Consider the following 21,844-nt stretch of genomic DNA (forward strand, 5'->3'; position numbering starts at 1 on the left):
ATATTTGTGCAGGTTTACAGATTAATCTGCTGTAATTCCCTTTAATGTTAAACTACTTCCAGCTCAAATATAATTAAGATCACCAGGTACAAAAGATTCAGATTGGAAATATGAGTACAATCCAGCAGAACAAATAACAGCTTGATGCTGTTCTTTATGTTCAAATAGTTGGATACATTAAGGATTTTGACAGCATGTTTGTTCTGTAAGTATGTAGATGAAAAAACAAAGGTTTAATTTCAAAAGGCAAGACATTACTACTGCATTTAATTAGAGAGAAAAATCCCTTAAGTATACAAATCTGCCAATTTATGTGACGTGACTGCTGTAAGACCTAGCAACAATGGATTTTTTTTTCCTTACAAAAATCAAATCCAAATTTATATGTACTTCAAGCAACCATCATAAATGTCAAAATAAAAGCTTTGGAATAAAAAGTTTGCTTCCTTAAGTCTTCAGATAATTCTACTAATATTTATGGCATGGCAGAAAGGAAGGGGATGAACAGAAAGGCTAAGTCTGTTTCTCTGTTCCCAGATATCTGAGGGTTTCCAGAAAAACTGAGAATAGTGTGGAGATCTCAGGGGGCAAAGGGGACCCTCAGCCTTGCTCTGAAACTGCCATATGTGTAATCTGGAGCAGCCATATTCACTTAACTTCAAGGGGGAACTCCTAAAAAATCATTTGTGAAGAGGGAATTTGATGCTCTAATACCAATTTAGTTTTGCTTTTCCAGTGAAATAAACCCTACTAAATTCATCTTTTACTTTACGTTTCTAGACTTAAACACATACGCAACCTATTAAGATGTGACCTACCCCACTTTGATTACTGCAGTCCTGATCTACCAGCACAGATTCTGAGAACAGTAAATAAATCAAAGAACTCATTCTTGATAAACTTCTGCAGCAAATTCCCATGGCACCAGAGCCTGGGGAAGAAACACTCAGATTTGTTTTTCAGGCTTATAACAGGCAAGGTGTGACATTAACAGATTATCTTCTGTGAAAGCCTGTAACTAGGCACACAAAGATTAAAATATTTAAGGCAGAACCATACATTTCCTATGTTTTATCAGCAGAATCTCTGGAGTCTGCAAGCAGCACAGCTCTTGCAGACCTGCACATAATTTCCTCCTCCTCCTAATAAGGAATTCAATAAACTGAAAGTGCTCATTTATACCACTGCCTCCAAAACTTGGTTTAGCTTACTGTTGCACCTCTATGATAATTATGCAACTGAATATGATTACAGTGGCCTAAAATATATTAATCACTTCTTCATGGTATTGCATAATCCTTCTCTGTTGTCACAATGCCAACTCATAAATTGCCCTGGCAGAAGGAAACATAAAAAGAAACCCAAGTTGATACTGATTGAAGCAAATGAAGGAAAGTTGGCCATCTCAAAACACTGAAACTCTCACAGCATTCCAAGGTCTCCCTAGCTAATTTTTTGTGATTACTTTTGATATGAAAACAGACCTTTAATTGTCAGTCTCTAATAAGGATGCAGAACTGTTCCCTGGTAGGTTCAAAGGACCCTGGGAAACTAAACATTTACGAAAGCTTGAGTAGCCAAATGTCTTGTGCTGATTAACATAGACCATTCAGCTTCCACCTAACGAAGTCATAACAAGAAGGAACACCAAAGGAAAAAAAAAATGGACTGACAAAGGAACATTAGTCTTAATAAGACTAAGGACTCTCATTCATTAATTCTCTTGAGCATAAAAAGGAGGTGGGGGTACAACTCAAATCCATTCCTGGATCAAATCCTGCATTGACTAACATTGTGTAACTCTACTTAGGGCAACGAGATGTTACAACATAAATTAATTAAAAATTTGAAGTCCTACCTGCTCTCTGCCTCATCAGCTGTGATAAAAAATTTTCAAATGAGACAGAATTGCCAGGATGCTTACTAATGGAATTAGTAAGCATCCTTGTTTGCCAGTTTTTTTTTTTCTAGGAGGCTGTGCTTTCTATAACTGGAAAAAGGGAAAACAAAAATTTGTCATATTTTTCGTTTAAGGATGGAAGATTTGAGATAGTGGAAACATGCCAGACAGTGTATTTGGTTGTAACATCAACACAATATTGATATCATGATTTGGATGGTTTCCAGCTGAACATGGTGCATATTTTCAATGCCTATTTGGCATTCATCGTGTGTCTAACAACAAGAGTAGTTTGTTTCAAATTTGTTTTACAGCTCACTATGCAATTGCTTTAAAAAGATTTTTTCTTTTTATCCAACTGCTTCACTACTTTTTTCGCATTCCTGCACTGTTAAAGGAACGGAATGGAGCAAATCACACATTCCTATTCATCTGTAATAGGCAAGCAAAGGCCAGTTAATTATGTCTTAGTAGGTGCATTTTTTGAAATCCTATCACAATGTGATCCAAATCCAATGGTAAAAATTCTCAGTTCCCACACTGCAAGAGCCATTGTTTTTTCATACGAACCACAAGTCTCCCCTTTCATGTTGCTAGTTATGTATGGAGCTTTATGCTGCTTTATATTACGATAATCTGGAAGGTAGGTCACATAATCTGTTAAAATACCTTTTTGACTGTGCTCCCATGTCAAGCTCAATTGCTTATCCAGTTGTATTCCAAAAAATAGGTTTCCAGGCTTTGACACAAAGGAAATTGTTTCTACCCATCTGTTGCAGTTTCCTGTGTCGAGGTTCTTAGTACATCATTCTGTTAGGGATCATGAAGTCATACAATGGCTTGGCTTGGAAGTGACCTTAAAGATCTAGTTCTAACCCTGCTGCCATGGGCATTGACCAGAGCTCCAACTAACATGGCTTTGGATGGTTGACTGATTTTTTTCCAACGAAGGAAAACTGTGTTTGTTTTTTACTCTAAGAACATCACAGTAAGAGCTGTCATGATAGAAAAGAGCATGGAGAGCAACTGTGGCTTGAATACACATGCTCAGACCCCACAGAGAAATAAAGCTGTGGGCATACAGCTCTCTCTTTAATATACCCTGCTATGGTCTTAGGCTGCTGAACCTTTGGGCTCACAGTGGACTGAAACACTGCAGTAGTCTGGCTTTGGTTTTGGCTCCTGCTTGGGTTCTGTTCATATTAGGGACATATGGTTGGCCCTGTCCAGATGAGGAATATGAGTACAGTTGAAATTTACAGTCCAATTAACCACCTCAAGGCAAAGCCTCATGGAATCATCATCATCCTGGTTGTCACCATGGTCAACTGTGGGTTTTTCACTGGTAGCAAAGATAAGTTTGATCTCCACCTCTGGAGCACAATATGATCTTAATTAGAACATATGGAAATGGCATATGAAGGTACCAGTACCAATGGGGAGCAGCACACAAGCCCAGAGAAACTTATTTTGTCTCACCTCACAAACAGCTGAGCTACAAAGCTTCTATAGTGTGAATCAGTAGTGTAAGCAAGTTAAGTACACAGCAAGCCCAAACAGGGATGGAAAAATCCAGTTTCTTGGCACTAATTACAAAGTAGAGTCCTACAGCAAAGTCTCCATGGGAAGCCTTAGTCTACAGTTTCTGCATTTCAGAAATAAAAAGAGGATGAATTGTCTGAACAACATAAGGCCAGGAAGTGACCAGTGGTGATGAGAGCAAATATTCTTTTAATTTACTACTCATTCTGAGTTATGCCTACATAAACAAACTGTACTTGTTTAAATCTTCCCTGTTTCTTTGTTTAAACTCTAAATGTGACACTCTAAGGCATGCTCTTAGCAGAATGGCCTCAAACAACTTCTCTGAAATCATTCCAGTTAGAAGCAGAATATTCCCCAGTGTGAACCTGACAGTAACAGAAAGACACTACTCACATTTACAAGGAATAATCTGTAATTAATCTACTAGTAAAGAAGAGAGAGGAAAAAGGAAAAGGTGAAATAGGAACTTTATTAAATAGAACTTAAACTGGAAAAGTAAAAAAAAAAATCTGTAAACCAAATAATTTTATAGTGAAAGAAAATTAGGTGAAGAAAGGCAAAGAGAAACAAAAGCTAGAACATAACCTTTTCTATTGGATGGCTTTGAACTAAAATTGGTCAGATACAAACCAAAAACCTACAGCAATCAGTTGCTGCAGGGAGTGCAAATTTATCTACATTTTGTACAACTGGAATATGACCTTTTATGACCAAATCTTGTGGTTGACTTCAGCTGCAGCTATTGGAAGTCATTTGTAAAAGGTCATCCATGACTGAGAACATAATGTGAATCCAAGATGCACAAGGATTCAGGTTTGTGCTACTCAAAAGAACTTGGGGAAGGAGAAAGGGGGCAGGAAGCTTATCCACTGCTACAGATTCACTTCTCAAATGGATTTATAGTTTGGTAATAGCAATTAATCAAAGTAATTAATATCCAATGCAAATTATGAGAAGATACATAGTTTTTATGCTTGTCATTTATGACTATATTACTTAAATATTACCAGAGGAGATTATATTATCAAACAAGACTACTTATTTAGTAATGTAACTTGAGTAAATTTTTGTTGTTTAGAACATGGTAGAACTTCTTCTTCCCACAGATTCTCCACTACAGGAAAAGATCATGGACTCTCAGTTTTTGTTGTCATAAAGAAATAAGGTTTTTAGGCAAAGATAATGTGTAGCCCTAAATAACACATTTCTCTGACTTTATTCATACACAACCTTACACAACCTTAGCACTGTTGTGTTTTTTTTTTTTTTTTTTTTTTACTTTTCTTTTCACAAAAAGTATGATATTTTAAGGAGCTCCTTATAAGAATAGCTGATAATGATGCACAAGCAATCCTCAACAAGAAAAGTGCAATGACATATAAAAACATGTAAGGTCATTAGTCATGGTCTCTGAACATCAGAAAATTCAAACTATCATTCAGGATAGTTGATTTGGGAAAAGAAAAATGATACAATACTTTATATATAAAAGTAAAAGAAAATTCCTGTTAGAGAGAACTGTCAGCAATTATTTAATCAAGATCTTATGACAACACTTCCCCAGAAACCTAAAATCAACTCAGAAGGCCAGTCTGTAAAGGATTCATCACCACTATATAAGAGTACATTTAAAATTATGCAAAAAATTACTCTTTTATGCTTGTTGTCTTTAAAGCCAAACCTGTAGCTGAGGCTTGCAATCTGCCCTACCACCAGCTTTGGGCAGCTGTGTAGCAACTGGATATATATTGCATCCACTATGGATAATTGCAGCCTCCGCTTGCCCGCAGGTGAAACACCCTGATGCTCACAAGCCTCACAAACAGCACCATACTCTTCTTGGGAAGAGCCTTTTGCTCACTTTAGGCATGCCTGTTGTGCCTCCCTTTGTGTGCCATCCTTGCTACACCAGTGAGGATACTGGCAGTGTTCAAAAGCAGCAGGGGCGATGAAGCAAGTTCAGCTGGAGAAATCTTTATGAGAACTGAACTCAACATATGTCACTGCAAACATAGTTAAATGATTCTTTTTAATTAAGCAAAGACTCAACAGCAGTAAGGTGGTATATAGTAAGGTTTTCAGTACCCAAAAAATGCAAAGTATCCCAACACCAAAAGCAATAATCAGATCCACTGCATCAGTTGGATCACTCGAGCAGGATCTAAGTAGATGCTCTCGGGCACAGTGGATCCTTTTCATGCACAGAGGATAAAATAGGCTTTAAAACCACTCCTGCAGGTTTTGTACATGCCAGCAATTTCTGCCCACAAAACATATTGCTGGTGCTTGCAAAGGACCATAGGTACATACCAAAAGCTGGCACTGAGGTAAAATTTGCATCCATAAACATGCAGGTGCAGTTCTGCGGAGACCTATGAGGAGAACGTGACCACACAGCCGACAACTACTACTTATACAGCAGCCTTCAGACAACAATCTTTCCATAGGATGTGCCATGCCAGGCACAGCAAGGAGAGGCAGAATTCACAGCTGAAATTGCAGCTGTGCTCATGGCTGGCAGACTGATTTAAGAAACAAGCCTACCCAGTCCTGGATTGCAAACCATGGGTGTGTACTAAGACTGGTAGTCCTGATGATGCCCCAAACTGAGGACAAGATTAATGTGTCAGCTACAAAGGTGGAAAAATTTCTGAGAGAGTCCTTTGTACCAAGTGATTCAACATGGTTTTCTATGACTGAAAGAACCCACCTTGTTTATTCTTCCCTAGTGAACTGCATTCTTTTCCAGGCTTTAAAATTAATTCTGCACGCCTGGCATGAATCAGCAGGAGAATTACTGACCAAGTAAGCTTCAGCAAGTGCTAAGTGACACAGTCCCATAATATGGTGACTTTATTCACATGTACATTACTGATTTCTAATGAAGTCAGCACTCAGGATGAGGCATTTCTCTTTTCTTGACACAGTCAATATTGTATGTGATTACCAACTTGGCAATGACTTCTTGCTAACTGCAGGGACAAGGTCTTCACATATGTCCACAGACTAAGGGAAAAAGGCATATTTCTGTTTAGCTTATTATTTAGTTCTAATGGACGTAATACTTTATATGAAATCTGATTAAAGAATGTGAAAAGAAACATAAATGAAATGTGGAAAAATTGTCTTCAGATTAGAAGTTATTTTGGACTAAAGCCACACCAATTGTGATTGCTATAAATATTTATATAGTGAAGGGTAAAAAGCAGTTTGAGAGGACTGAATTTCCTGCTTTCCAAGGGATCTAAAAAGAAAATGTGATAATTGAACATCCACCCCCCACATAACTTTTGGACATCACTAACATGCTGACCTATTGCTATAATTAAAGTAATTAGTATACTGTGGTTTGTTTATAATTTAAAGGCTAGGTCCAAATGTTGCAAGCATGTGAGATGCAAATCTTCAGAGAAATTACTTTTACATATTGATGTTGCTAGCAGGGGGTGAAAGAAATGCTTAATATTTTTAAATGGCTGGTTAATTAGATGTACAGTCAGAGACTCTGCAAGAAAAGAGATGCAAATAGCTCATAGCTTTATATTTCTTCTTTTCATACAAGCATACACCAGTAATGTTCCTACTTTCAATACCTTTTGTGCCATGGATTACAGATAACTAGCTCCCAGAATCACATCAAAGCAGAAACACCACTGGTTGCAACTGTATAGAACTAAGCTTAGGTTAAACATAGTAACAAATTTACTGTAGAAATGGAATCAATCATAGGAGAAAGAGAGACAGACAGAAAAAAAAAAAAAGTTTAAAAGAAATTCCTTAATTTTTAATTGTCGTTTCTGAGAAGAGACTAGACCAATTCTACAAATCTAGTGTGGACCACTATTTTTTTGCTGGAAAACTGATGCCATCATGCAGCCACCTACACACACCCAAGACCCAAATAATCTTAGCTAAAAATATCCCTTTACAGACAAACAATGTTTCTTAGGGTTTGCTTTTATGACTGGTTTGAGCTTCCCAGTGCCCAGCCCTTGCTGCAGCTGAAGGGATGTGCTCTTCCTCCTTCCATGTGCTGGCCACTAGTGCAACTCCACTGCAGGGTCAAGACACATTGCAGTCCTGACTCAGCTGAAAATTCTCATCTTGCCTGATAGGTTGATTTTCAACCATATGAGCTCAGGGCAGCCACATCAGCTGTGCAGATCAAGACACCTACCTGGAAACAACAGTGGGGACAATGAGAGGTCCCTGTCTGGGAAGCTCATGTGTAGATCAGCATAAACCTCCTATAATTCCATATCCTCAGAGTCCGTATCTGCCCAGCTGCTTCAAATCCCTCAGCATCAGAACACCCAGGTTTGTCACAAATGACTGAATCGTTCAGATACCCAATCATAACAGCTCTCGAGACAACCAGTTATTTTCTTTTAGGGCTGGTATTGTATGGGACTCTTTTTTTTCTTTTTTATTTTTCCATTTTTTTTATACTCAGATACGTCATCTATTTGGCTTTCCAAAAGGTATTTGATAATATCTCTCTCACAATGTTTCTTAAGGAAACCTAGCAGGCACAGAACTAGAGTGAACAACTTTGCACAGATTTGGAAAAGCAACTGTTGAAAAGATAGGAAACAGGGCATAGGAATATGAGAAAGTACAGTCAGTTTCACTATGGAAGAAAATCACCAGTAGAGTCCTACTGCCTCATGTTGAGGATATCAGTGTTCTTCAGCCTGTTCTGAAATCACCTGAGAAAGGGAGCAAACAGGGAAGGGACAATGTTTGCTGATGATATTAAGCTATTTGGGGTAGAAATGATGGAGGCTAAAAAACTTTCTTTGACAATAGGATCATAATAAAATGACACATGAAGTGCAATTTATACAAAACGACACTAGAAATCTTTTAGGGGAAAGCCTAATTTATATTCAAAAGTAGTGGACTCTGAACTGAGTTACAAGCACACTGCTACCCAGGAATGAAATCTTGGGGTGGTAAAACTTCTGTGTAAATGTCATCTTCCTGCTCACCAGTAGAGAAAGCAAATTGAACACCAGAGAATACCTAAAAGGCAACTATTGTGTTTCTGCATATTCACACACTTGCATCTTAAATATTATCTGCAATTCTGATCCTTGCACTCATGTACAGAGCTGAAGAAGAAGGAAAGAGGGTGGACTGAAAGTATAAACTGGCTTACAAAGAGCAACAACTATGAAACCTGGCAAAGCAATGATCCAGAGGAGATATGATAGGGGTCTGTAAAAGCACGAGTGACATGGAAGGGGTGAATCAGAACTGACTGTTGCTGCCCATTGTAACACAAGGCTGGGGGCATCAGATGAAGCAGGCAGATGGCAGGTGGAAAACAAACATGAGGAAGCAACTCTCCATGCAACTGAGAAAGGAAACTCAGGAACTCTTTGCCAGGGGATGTTACAGCTGCTAAAACTTTACATAGATTCAGGGGACAACTGAACAAGCTGAGAGACGGGAAATCCTTTTGGGGCTGATAAGCAAACAAAAATCACCTCTGGCATAGGAAGCTTCTGAAACACAAACTGCTGGAGTTTGAGAAAGTAACGTGAGAAGGTTTTACTTTGCTGCTAGGATATTGAGCAAGACAGAGCTCTGGTCTCAGGCAGTGCTGCTGCTGTGTGCATGTCTAACAACACAAGACAGTTAAAAAGCAAAGGCACTGGTTTAAAATACTTCAGAGTCTGGACACCCTCAATAACTACATGCACCACTTGCACATGCTGTTGACCATTCCTGTTGAGCCTCCATCCACAGGAGACTGACCAGTACTTGGATAAATTTCCAAGAAATAGGAGGAACAGACTTACTGAATATTAAAAGCACTAGACTCTGTGTGCAATAAAGAAGAAACAAACAGAATTATCTCAGTGACTTCCAATTTCACCTGTAAAGTTTACTGTGAGCATGTTTACTGTGACCTGCAGTATCCTAAGGTAGATGCTACCACCAGACCATTCTGTTGTGCCACAGGCTGGGAACACAAAGGGTTTAGAAGGCATGACAGGAATTTTTTACCACCTCTCAATTTTCTGGTTTACTGGTTCTGCTTCCTTGGAACTACACAAAAATCACTAGCGAAAAACAAATGAGCTTTTTTTGAGAAGCGAGCTGAGTGTTGTTCATAAGGCAGATATTAATTTAGAGAATACAAATAGCCCAACAGCCATTAAAATGAACTCTTAAGCACTATTTCTAATTATACTGCATTGATTAAATACAATTATATTTTAATTAAGCTTTGTTCATACCATCATCCTCCTATGTTTTTTCTCTGTCTAGAAGAGGAAATTAATCTCTTTTTCTAGAGATTCATTTTCATGGCAAATAATGCTTATAATTTCATCTATTTTAAAAGTAGAAAACAAAATCTGTGCAGGACATGAATTGTCTTGGCTGTGTTAGACAAAATCAGCTGTCTGCTTCAAAGTTCACCTGCATGGAGAACCCCGGTCAATGCCTGCACTCTTTTCCTTGCTAGTTTTTAAGTCTTACTAAGAGGCTCACTTTTAGCATTCTAAGCTGCTACAGCTCCAGCTGCTGAGTTATGTTAACAGATTGTGTGAGTGCTCCCAGTCTATTTCCGTGTAAAATCAGGTTACCTACAATCCAGGCTGAGGAGCAGCCTTGTGGTTTGCCCAACACTGGGACTATGGAGAAGAGATCCTGAATGTTAGCACCTACTGCCCTCTGCCTGCTCCACATAAAAAGCTTAGGCAGCAAAACTAGAGAAAACTTCACTTTCCATTTTTAAAAATACTTGGTCTTACCACTCTGATTTGAACTGGTTTCTAATATATTTATTTTGATTACAAGAATAGGAAGTGTTATTCTCCTCTGCATTGCAGTCTAGGTAGGGGTTGCCATTACAAAATGTGCAGATATATACTTCTTGCCTAATTTTATCCTGTTTTCATAAAACATAATTTTAAATTTCTCTTAGCATTCAGTAGGATTATGAATTCAGAGGTTCACCATATCTTTCCAGGAAATGTAGTGGGAGTTGTACTGCAGTGAAGTTCATCATGACAGACAGAGAAAAAAGAAGTCCAGGTTGTAAATCCTTGCCCTGCAATACGATCCATGTAGTGAAACACTTATACAGGCCATCTGAGCACCTGGCACACACTACAGAGAGACAGACCTTGATGCCCACACAGACAAGACTGCACTGTCAAGGACAAAGTTGCTATAAGCCATAGCAGACAGCCAGCACCATGAATGGGGACCCAGAAAAAGTCTGTCTCAATGGTTTTGACCTTGTATTCAGCTTAAGCGATAATCCACAGTTATTGACTCTGACTTGCACTTTAAATTCTAGTTCTGCCCAAGAGGATTGCTTGAAATTCCTTAGATACAGAAAATCAACAGGAAATCTATTCCCTTGAAACCCAAGGTTTCAAGGTTTCAAGGTTGCTAGAGGGTAGATTAACCTCTGGACTTTAAAACTTTTTCTCTGACCTAGAGAATAGAAAATATTTCCATGTCCATTTGTGGAGGGACAGAAGCCATGCAAATTGCATTCAGAGAGTCAGACCTGGCCTCAAGTCCATGAATGCAAAGGCAGTGCTGTAGCCCTGGGTATACATGTCCATTAATCATGAGCTACAGTTCTGAACAGAAGGGACACGGGAAATCCTGGCAAGCTGGTACAATTCTATTATCCCACCTGCATGTCTTCCAAAATGCACCACAGTAGCATTCCCTCCATCGAAGGCAAGAGATACAGGAAAATGTAAAAGCCCATTTACATATGTAGCTACTTGAACAAGTGTTTTCAAAACTCTTTAAGTTTCCAAGCTTAAATTTCCAGCAAGGCTTAACCTGCTGCAGTTTGGCTTAGAAATATAACAAACCATGTGCTTCCAGTATATTTGGTCCTGGTCACTGCTTCTGCTTCTTCACAAGCTCTGTTACCAGTGGTCTGGCAGTTACCATCCCTTCCCATTCGCAGACTCATTCAGGTTCACATCTGGAATATTCACCCCTGGTTCCACCCACTCACAACAGCTGATTATTTTGATAATTAACCTGTCATACTGCCCAGACAGCTAAAAAACCCCAAGCAACACTGTACCAAGGCCTTCTATGGGAGGCTTTGGTCAGAAGCCGAGGACAGAGCTGACAAACAGAGATACCGTGACTGCATGCCATGCTTGCTGAAAGCATGTGTAAATTAATACTGGGCATTCTGCATACCTCAGCATTAAGCTGGCCTGGTAGATGCAGTCCCTGAGCACCTTCTTTCTCTCTGTGATTGGCAGTAACAGCCAGCAAAAAAATAAAGCAAACCCCACCCTCTTAGGACACCCCTTGGTGATTGCTTATCCATCAGAGAAAAAAGGTCCTATGGCAAATTACCACAGCCATGGAGCCAGGAGGTAAAGTGCACAAGTTCCCAGCACAAAGGCATCTTTAGAGACATGCCATGAGCTACCAATAATGCAGCTAGGCTGCCAGTGAGACTTAAGCACCCCATCAGAAAAGACTGGGGTTCGGTGTCCAGCAAAGAAAACCACTGGAGCATAACAAGCAGATGGCCTACAGTGAAGTGTCAAGTATGTTAAACCCACTTATAAAAGTGCACTCAACTTGGTACCTTAGGTGCTTCATGAGTGGTGTGTGTAAATGAGGGCTCTGGCTTTGTTTGTTTTCAATAACAGGAGATTTTTCATTTGTCAATTTACAACAGAGATTTTGATACTTGAGAACTGTGTCTGTGGTTGTGATTATAGACCCCTGCTGCTAAGTATGATAATTTGTTACACTTCAGGTTTTATTAATTAAATTAATACTAATTGAGCAATCTTTTGATATAATTTTAGCCTGTTTTTTGCACTAAATCCTGTACACTGTAGCCTCTCTTTAGCTTCCCTGTTTATCCCCTGTCCCAGAGGAAACGTTTCACTGCAGATCACTGCCCTGATACTCTTGGGTTTACAGATATTTATGGCTATACTTGCATACTCCTAAATCAATAATAAAATCCATCAAAATCAACAAATATTTTAGAAGATATTTTAGAGAAAGAAGTTGTTACAAAAAAAAAAAAAAAACAAACCCAAAACCAACCCAAGCCAAAGATGGCTAATTTTATGTGACTAAGTGCCCTCTAGTGACAAAGTCCTACTCCAAATAACTTTCACAGTCACTTCCATGTGTTACACAGTTTTGGTTGCCAGTATCTGAAACATTGTGGGGGGTTTTGTTTGGTTTGGGGTTTTTTGTTTTGTTTTATTTAAAGAAAATAAAGCAAAAGTGACAGGCAAAACCTATCTGTAATGATGATGATAATAATAATAATAAAGTAACAATAATAGTAATAAAAAATAATAATAATTAGAATAAGAATTATAATAATTAGAATAAGAATAATACTACAACAGCAATCACTGTGTTGGTGTGATCACTGTGTTTAGCATCTAAAATACACTTTATTTACTGAAAGATGATGGGTCTTTTCCTGCATCAAAGTCAATGTTATTATTTCTGTAACTTGAGGGAGACACATAGTTAGCTTTGTGCTGGGTTGTTTAAATTACTCAACATTCCTTGAACTGCTGTTGCTTCTGAGATTTGTCTGCCACTGAGTGATGATGCTGCAAAGCTGAAGAGAGAATTAACTCTGGGCCAGCCTGACAACCCTTACTTTTTGTTACAAATCCCTCACCCCACACTGAGACCCACCTCAAATCAGTCATTTCTTCCCCAGAACAGCCCACCCACATGCTGGGGCAAACATGTCTGAAAGGCAAGCATGGAGCTTCACCTGCTCCATTATCTTCTCCAAACATGTAAGTAGAAAATATATACTTAGGAAAGCCTGGCTTATAAATGAGTTCTTAGAAAACAAAGAAATCCTCCAAAAGAAAAAAAAAATCCTATTTTTGGGGGGTTTTTTGGTCCCAAAATCATTTTAAATTTGTGAAATTAGAGAAATTGTAGAAAGGATACCAATGTCTTTACTTTGTATTGCTACTCCTTTAGGTGAAAGCTGAAGATTTACAATCTATTCTTAACAAAAAACCCTGCATCATTATTACTATTATATATATAAAATACACAATATCTATTTTCTATACTATGTTATAATATAGAAATTAATATATTACATATTATAAATAATGTAGCACACACACACATACACATATATATACACACCCACAGCATTTCCATGATCAGATTTTTGGATACCACTTCAAAATTATTCACCACTCTTCTGTAAATAGCAGTTTTCCTGTTGTTTCAAATGTTGTCTTTTGCTTTCTCATGTGGAGAATCTCACACTGACAATTACACTTCAGTCTGTAAAACAGTTCTCGGTCATTTTTTTAAAAGACCAGCAATGAATAATTTAAGCGATACTGTTCTCTGCTATGTATTTTTTAAAAAATTAAAACACTTCAATTAAAACATGCTTTTTTTTGTCTTCACACTTAATGAGCATGAATTATATTTTCTGGTTTTTCTAATGAAGTCATAACCTTACCACATTAATTTTCTTTGCTGTACTCACTGTCTTTGCACTAAGATAATCAATGATGTTAGCTAGAAAAGCAGTTTGCCAGTGTGCTCTCAAGTTACTGTAAAACTGGGGATTTAGTCAGAAGTACTCCTATATTCCACTGGAACATTAAATTGAAGGCTTAAAATACAGCCTTTCAGAAAGCAGTTCCTTAGAGAAGATAAAAAACAGCTCATAAACCAAAAAAGGATGTGGCAGAAGAGACAAATTTTTCTAATGTACACAGCATAAAATGCACTGAAGTAAATTCAAATCTCCTAAGGAAATTTTGCTTCCTGAAAAACAATGAACACCAATGTTAAGATGCTCTGAACTGCAATTTGACCTTTCAAATTACTGTCAAAAAAGGGTACAGTTTTACTATTAGTACCTGTTCTCAAGTTTTATCACAGTAGTTACATTTCTGCCTCTTTGTCCATACTCAACACTGCCTGATATTGGTTAGAATCCACATAAAATATCAAGGATTGTAAATGCAAATGACCTATCTACCCAATGGAAGGAATAAACTACCCTTAAGTATTTTCTCAGTCATGACAGAAAGACCCAGTGCCTTCCTAAGGCTAATAAATGTAGACAAGAAACATGTTACTCTTACACTTTCATGAGACATAAAGCTCTGCAGTTCAGTGTCTGTGGAAATTTCTTCTGAACATATTAAAATGATCTTAGGGCTCTGCAGAAACCCTGCTCATAAAACAAAAAAGCTAGGATAGTTAAAATTAATACATCATAAATAAAACATGTGTTTCTGTATATATTAAGTGACAGATCTCAGAAACTCCACCACCACACGCACGTTCACATGCAGCAAAAACACATATAATTCATTAAACCCACTCAAGTGTGCTAGTTCTTCCTGGCATTATTCATAATTGAAACATTTCAATTCTAGTTAATGAAAAAAAAAATCCTCTAATTTAAAAGTAAAACAAGATTAGTTCTGTGTTTCAGGATTATAATCCCACAGTGCCTTCAACTAGCCACATTAAGGCTTAGGGTGGTTAATTTTAAAATGTTTGGGGGGTTTTGTGGCCACTTTAAAAAAAATTATAAAGAAGTAATGCAGCCCACTCAAACAGAAATCTTTGCAAACACAGATCTCTTCAATATTTTTTGCCAGTATGCCGTACAAAGCCAGACAGGAAAACAATGAAAAGTGCCAATCTATATTTTAATTATAAAATGAAAATGTCATTCCTTAAATACAAATGCTCTCAAGTAAGCATAAGGAACAGATGGGCTGCAAAAAGCAGAGTAAGAGCAGTGTATCCTGCAGGATATAGTACTGAGGTGACAGATGACAGATGGGGGTGACAGTATCCCTCTACTTTTCACCTGTTTTAACCATAAGAGCTCCCTGCCAAGTACCTACATAGTTAGGACACCTCATCTGGACTGCCCGTACTAAAGGAGGCAAATGGCTAAGATTTAGATTCTGTATCTCAGTATTCATAAGCCAGGGGTGTGATGTCAAGCTCTGACCCCAGTCCACTGTTACTCAGCATTTGGCTTGATTTTGTTCACAGAGATGAGCACAAAGTGTATTTTCCTGCTCTAGTTCTGTTTTAATGGTTCACTAGGTCTCCATGCTGCTCTCTTCAGACAAAGACCCAACCTCTCATTTTAAAATAAAAGAAAATCAGCTGCCTCCACCTTTCCTTAAAGCCCTGTTACATTTTAGGGCCATTCCAACACACATCACCAGCCTTTCTCCACTCTGGGCCCTACAAAGAAGAAGGATAATTTTTTCCCCGAAAATTTATTCTGCAACATCATTAGAGCATTACCTAAGTGGAACTTGCAGAGCCCTGGGGGAAGGGACCGTGAATTACTGCTTTCTTCTTGTGTTCTTCACTTGCAATCTGCTTTTGGTCACCTGCTGCAGACCAGATAACTGTAGTCAGCAGAACTTCACTCTGACTCCACATGAACCATTAGAATGGGGCAGACAAGACACCTGCTTATGTAAAATCATATGAAAGCTGTTTCAGTGCAACACCAGATGTAGGAGGAAATCGTTATTCTGGGTTGCAGCTGGTGAGTTCCTGAAAGATCTGTGTTGCTTCTGTAACTTTTTGTTAAGAAATAAAAAAAGGGAAGCAAAATACCAGCAAGCTCCTGAAGATCCATTTTTTTCCCCCTAAAAAACTGGTCTGTCTTATTTACAATCTCTTTTCTGCAAATTAATATTTTAATGACTTGTACAGTGAGAAAAAAAGGCCATACCGACTTTTCTATTTACATGTTAAAGAATTGATTTTGCCTGAAAGTGGTAACACTTGACCTCATCAGTTACATGGAGGCAGAAGAAAACACAGTTTTACCATGCTAAACACTTCCAGCTTTTAACTTTTGGAAAAATTATTATTATTATTACTTAATGCAGCAATATCTGTATATCTTTACTCAGATGTCTACAAGCCTTTTAAAAATTTTTCATTCGAGAGAATAAACTGTTCTGAAAAACAACCCAGCTAAAATAGTTATCATGCCACTGTTTAAATAGCTTCCACCACAAATAAAACTATGCTGATGAGTTACACACGTCTGAGGTCCACGTCTGCATAAATCAAAGAGACACGTGAAAGTCATTCTATTCATTTAATAGTCACATGGTATAAGAGAGGAAAAACAAGCCTATACTCTTAAATTTGTCTCTGCCTCTTCATAAAATCATCCTCATGAATTCAAATAGGAAGAAGCAGCTTGCCACTGGAAAGACAAGTATCTGAGTGCCATGGCTACAACACACCAGCAAGGGGAGTAGTAACACTTTGAGAACTTCTGTCTCCAGCGACAGTCAACTTCACATAAATACAGTAAGGTGGAGAATACTGACAGTGGAAGGGATATTAATTCCACTGAAAGGCTGAGAAACTAAAAAAACCAACCCAAACCCCACTCAGACTCTTGCACACATAAAGGATCTCAGATTGGCCCCATATGCCACTCACCAAACAACCCAAGGCAGCAAGCTAAAATAAAGCCCTCTCAAATTTGAGACGGTTATTTCCATTTCATGTATTTTTATATATATACACATACATATACATAAGTTATTTTCTGTATTTTCTCCTTTTAAACAGTAATGACTACATATTTCTATGGGAAGGAGAGACACTTCCTAGCTTCCTACGAAAATAAAGAGATGGCACTGCTGGGGTGGAAGGTAGGAGCGATGAAGCATTCTCAAACCTCAGTTGCAACCCTTGATGAGGAAAGTAGAAGGTGGAATTCCTCAAAGCAGGCTTTTACATCTGGATTTCTTAGGGACAGATAACTGAGCCAGCACTTTCATAGAGGAGTACATTTTATAACTGCTGGCAGACTGACCTTTTAAATGCTTGTGCCTGCAGCACTGACACAGACTTGCCCATGGTGGTACTAAAGGCAGAGCTGGACATCCCACCACAGCTCCCACCGCAGAGTGAAAAAAGAGGGAGCACTGACAGTGCCTCTTCCCTGCATCATTCCCACTCTCCTTTTCAATCCTGTCCTACCAAAGGTATCTCTCAACAGTGGCACTGCCCAACACAACTACAGCCCAGCCACCACAGAGCAGAATACCACAGGCCCGAGCTAGGCAAATGCTGTAAAAAATGCAAAGGTGAGAAGAAAAACTGCTGCCTGCACCAGGTTCTTCACTACAGCAAGGTTCCCTCATTTATACCTTTTCTGCAGCACTGTGAATTTTTTAAAAAGAAACAAGAAACCCTCTCCCTTGAAAATGCTGCAAGTTTTTAACAACTGCTACCCAAGTAGGTAACCAAGGCATTTAATCAACTTGTAAATGCCCAAGTGTGAAGGCATCCTAAGTACTAATCATGAAATTACTATGCATGACAAAATTCAGAATAGTGTTTTGCTGTAATTGTGCATAATTTAACTCAAAAAAGCAATAGGAGTTATATTTGGTTACAGAAGAAAGAGGTCAATTTGATGAGGGGGAAAAAATGCTGTCATTTTTACTAGTCTGAGAGAGAAATCCTTCACCCACTTTAAGAATTTTGGGATGTTGCTTATCCAGTGTGATGCCAGGGGGACAAGTTATTATCAAAGGAACATGTAATAGAAAAAATGGTGTTCCAGATCCATATTTTCAACAAAAGAAATCCACCTCTGTTACCTTAAAGCACATTTATAAACTGCAGCTTGAACCATTGGAGGCAGATAGTGTTACAATCCCAGAACACAGCTGTAAAAATAAAAACATTATACAAGTTTTTCTCATTCTGATAAGAAGGAATGGAAATATTAAATAAAAAAAATCCAGGATAGTCTCAACAATTTCCTAATAATTTCATTACATTTCTGGACAATGGGCTCAGCAGATTTCTTAATTTTGAGTTTGTAAGTGGATGGGGACAAATCCAGAACTGGTTTGGACAAGTTCTTCTTTTCTTCCAAGAGACAAGATATGGGATGCAGGGTGACATCTGTCCTGGATGCACTGCTACTGACATGGGTGAGGCTACCTGACTTACACAGAGCCTTTCAAGCCCAGACACAGATGAAGGTGGTGTGGACAGTGGATTCTGAAGGCCTGCCCAGCCCATCAGACCAGCCTGTGCTCCCCTGAACCCTGCTAACAGGGCACCAGCCAGGAAGGATAGCCACAAGCTCCTACCCCAGCACTCAAATGCTGATTTTGCCCTCCTTTTTTACCTTTCCCTTTATCAGCACCAACTTAAAACAATTACATCTAATCCCTTTACCTGGCAGAAAGCCAGCAGAGAAACATAAGCAGGACTCCAGCCTCAGGAATTTTGTGATAGAGAGGAGAAGGAAACCAGAGTATGAAGTGCCCTTCACCATGCATGGCCCACTGCATCAGTCTGAGCAGCCTAGCCCTGACACAGTCCTGAGGATTTTTGGACCAAAAGTAGAAAGAACATGAGATAATATCAGGAATAAGTGCTTTTCTGGTTACTGAGTGCAAAAAGGGTACAGAGGGTACAGAGGCTATGGTAAGAAATTATCTTGATGCTAATGCAAATGATTCTGGTTTCTTCCAAAACATGTTCTTGCACTTGACCTTTAAGGCACACCTTTTCAAGGAAATACTCTTATCAAATCACAATAAAAATTCCTTTGGGTTTATTTTAAATACAAGTAAATTGCATTAGCATAAACACAGCTCCATCTTAAGAGGCAGATTCTCTGATAGGTAGCTTTCAGTGTACATAGACTGCAAAAACAGGAGGATGGCTTTAACAACCAGCTTCTGAACTTCCCTAGAATGCAGCTGGATTGGTAACTCTTCTAAAAGTCATAAAATGGATGTATTTTTCCACTGAAGGTGTATGCCTTTGCAGCTCTGGGTGACTAAAAATATACTTTATTGATTTTGAAGACATCTGGAAAAATGAGCCATTTTTGTTTATTTGGAAAAGGTAGTAGTAACAGGATATATTTTCAAAAAACAAGCACGTGTAAACACAAAGTTCCCTAGGCAGGCACAACATACACCACAGCCCTGTCTAAGATCTCATATGCATTCTATATAGACTTTGTTCATAATCTAACACAGATCACATAATGTTCATGTGACCACAAAAGGTTTGCTTTTCCCCTGAAAGAATGGCAGCTCTAGACATTGTGTTAAGTTATAGCTGGGTTAGCCCAGCCTAGAGAAGCCCCTACTACCCTTGGGTGGGAACAACAGGCATGATTGGACAAAAATGTGCTGATCTTTCTTTTAGCCATCTCTATCTTCCCAGTTTTCAGTCTGAATCACAAACAGGAGCAGGTAATCCAGTTTTCCCAGTGTCAGTTGTTTTCTTCCTTATGTAATAAAGTCTGAAAGGATAATTTTATTTGCAAAAAGAGAAAAAATACTCAAGACCATAAAGAAAAAGAGGATGCTGGACAGAAGTGCTCTGGGATGAAGCTATAATGTGAGAATGAACACAGCCATGGCTGGCCTTTTGTCTTTTCATGATCATCCTAAGATCCCTCTTTTTCTAAGCCTCCTGGCTTGCATAGTGTGCCTCATCCTCCTCCTCTCTGTTTAAGGTAGCAGACATTTTTATCTCCAATCCCCTTGTCACCTGCTAGACAAAAATACAGATTCAATGTCTTCGTTTATTTTTGAAAAATAGTGTTATTATCAAGAATGTTGCTAATTATCAGTTACTTTAAGAGCTATGAAACACTTCTACCTTGGGAAAATACTTGGGGTTTTTCAAAAACTTTTCTACTTGAAGTCAGGAAGAAGCATGTAAGATTAGAATGACTTTATAACCAAAGAGTACTTTTTACTCTTTTGACTAGCTGAATCTTCAAAATAATTTCAAAACATGTTGTCCTTTTACTTAGGCTGCAGACTCTGACAAATTCAGAATAACTAGGAAAGGATTCTTTTATTCAGAAGATGTCAAAACAATAATGTCAGCAGAGTTCTCCAAAGAAATGAATTTAAATAGAAAATTGATTTGAAATTTTCTTTCCCACACATTGTTCTGCAGTTGCACTGGATCAGCTCTTCCTTCTGAAGGAGAATGTTTTGTCACAAAGATCCCTGACTTGCTCTAGGGCTCTATGCTTACTTGTATTTTAGTAACAGGACAATCAGGGCCTGAAAAGATATTTTTCTGCAGTAGGTGCTGTACCCCTCCTCCTTGGGGTCCAGCTGCATATGACCCCAAGCCAAGGGCTGGTACAGCACAGCTGTGCTACCTTGGCTCAGATTTCTGAGAAAACTGGAAATTTGTGAGGCAGGCGTGTGAGAAAGTGGGGAAGAGCCACACAAGAAAAGGATGGGAGAGGTGTAGGCAGAGATGCAGTTATTGAGCTAAGGATGGCTGCTCCTGCAGGATTCAAGTATAAAGCACTTAGGGGACTGGAAGAAAAATACAGCATCTTACCTGTTTCCTTCTGTTCTCTAATTTCTGGAACAAATGAGTATTCAAAAAGAAAAGGCACCAAACAGACAACTAAACTGACTGCAGTGGAGGTTCAATTATAATCTCAAATATTAATCTGTGTAATTTTAACTCAGTTCCCATTGCTCAAGTAGATATTCACTATATATGAATGAATAAACCAGTATTTAGTATTATCCTCAAATAATCTTCCTGTAGAATACTTTATTTTTGAGCTGCATGCCTCTATCTGTCATTCTCATTTTACTGCATTGTTTATCCTATAGCCTCATCTCATAGCTTGGAATGAATCATGGTAAATCTGTACATCTAGTGGCTTCCTGATAAAACACATTTCCAATACTATTTTTAAGCACTTACCAGGCAGTGTGGCTAGGGGCATTACATGACAGATGCTATGGAATCACTGAACATATGAATATTACTATATTAATTTTAGAAGAAGCGTTATACATATCCACATGGGCTTGTTAGTGATTGCATTACAGCCTAAGTGATCAGGAGATGAGTTACCAGAGGAACAAGTGATCAGAGTGGGTTGGGGACACTGAAAAGGCCGGTTTTATGTCATACCCACAGTGGTCCACAACAAGGACATGTATTATTTATTATGCATTTATTAATTCTCCTGCTGCAGAAGGCAGGTGACCGACTCTTAACTAAGCATACATGTAGATTGCTTATAGATAACATGTTTCCTCTTTTCTGAACAAACTCTTTTTTGCTTTAGGAAAGCCTACTTCTCACCTCATAAACTTGTCACTTCCAAACCTGGTTCAATATAAGGGAAGATGTAGTGCAGGCAAATGGGCTGATGACCACCACATGATCCAGGTCATGGACACTCCGATTCAGCTGGGAAAGCAGAGCTTGTAGTGCTGAATGAGACATGCCCCATCTGGCCAGGGCTGTGCAGTGTGTTCTGCAAAGAAGGATACCTCATAGATTTCCAGGAAATAAGGCACCTTCCTGATGAAAGGTATATACTGG

The 21,844-nt window shown here is 38.5% G+C and overlaps 1 protein-coding gene across 6 annotated transcripts in view; it reads right to left on the reverse strand.

Moving 5' to 3' along the window:
- The window catches only part of CHST9 (carbohydrate sulfotransferase 9), an 85,961-nt gene that overhangs the window by 20,516 nt on the left and 43,601 nt on the right, over positions 1-21,844 (reverse strand). The window contains exon 1 of one of the 6 annotated variants that reach the window (XM_041399448.1): positions 11,520-11,524. The exons of the other annotated variants lie outside the window; for them this stretch is intronic. The gene's annotated coding sequence lies outside the window, so the exon portion shown is untranslated. Of the gene's footprint in view, positions 1-11,519; positions 11,525-21,844 lie in introns of those variants that run through there. 6 annotated transcript variants of the gene reach the window in all.

The sequence above is a fragment of the Onychostruthus taczanowskii genome, unplaced genomic scaffold, assembly GCF_017590055.1.
Source record: "Onychostruthus taczanowskii isolate IOZ18803 unplaced genomic scaffold, ASM1759005v1 scaffold16, whole genome shotgun sequence".
In the NCBI taxonomy this organism is placed as follows: domain Eukaryota; kingdom Metazoa; phylum Chordata; class Aves; order Passeriformes; family Passeridae; genus Onychostruthus; species Onychostruthus taczanowskii.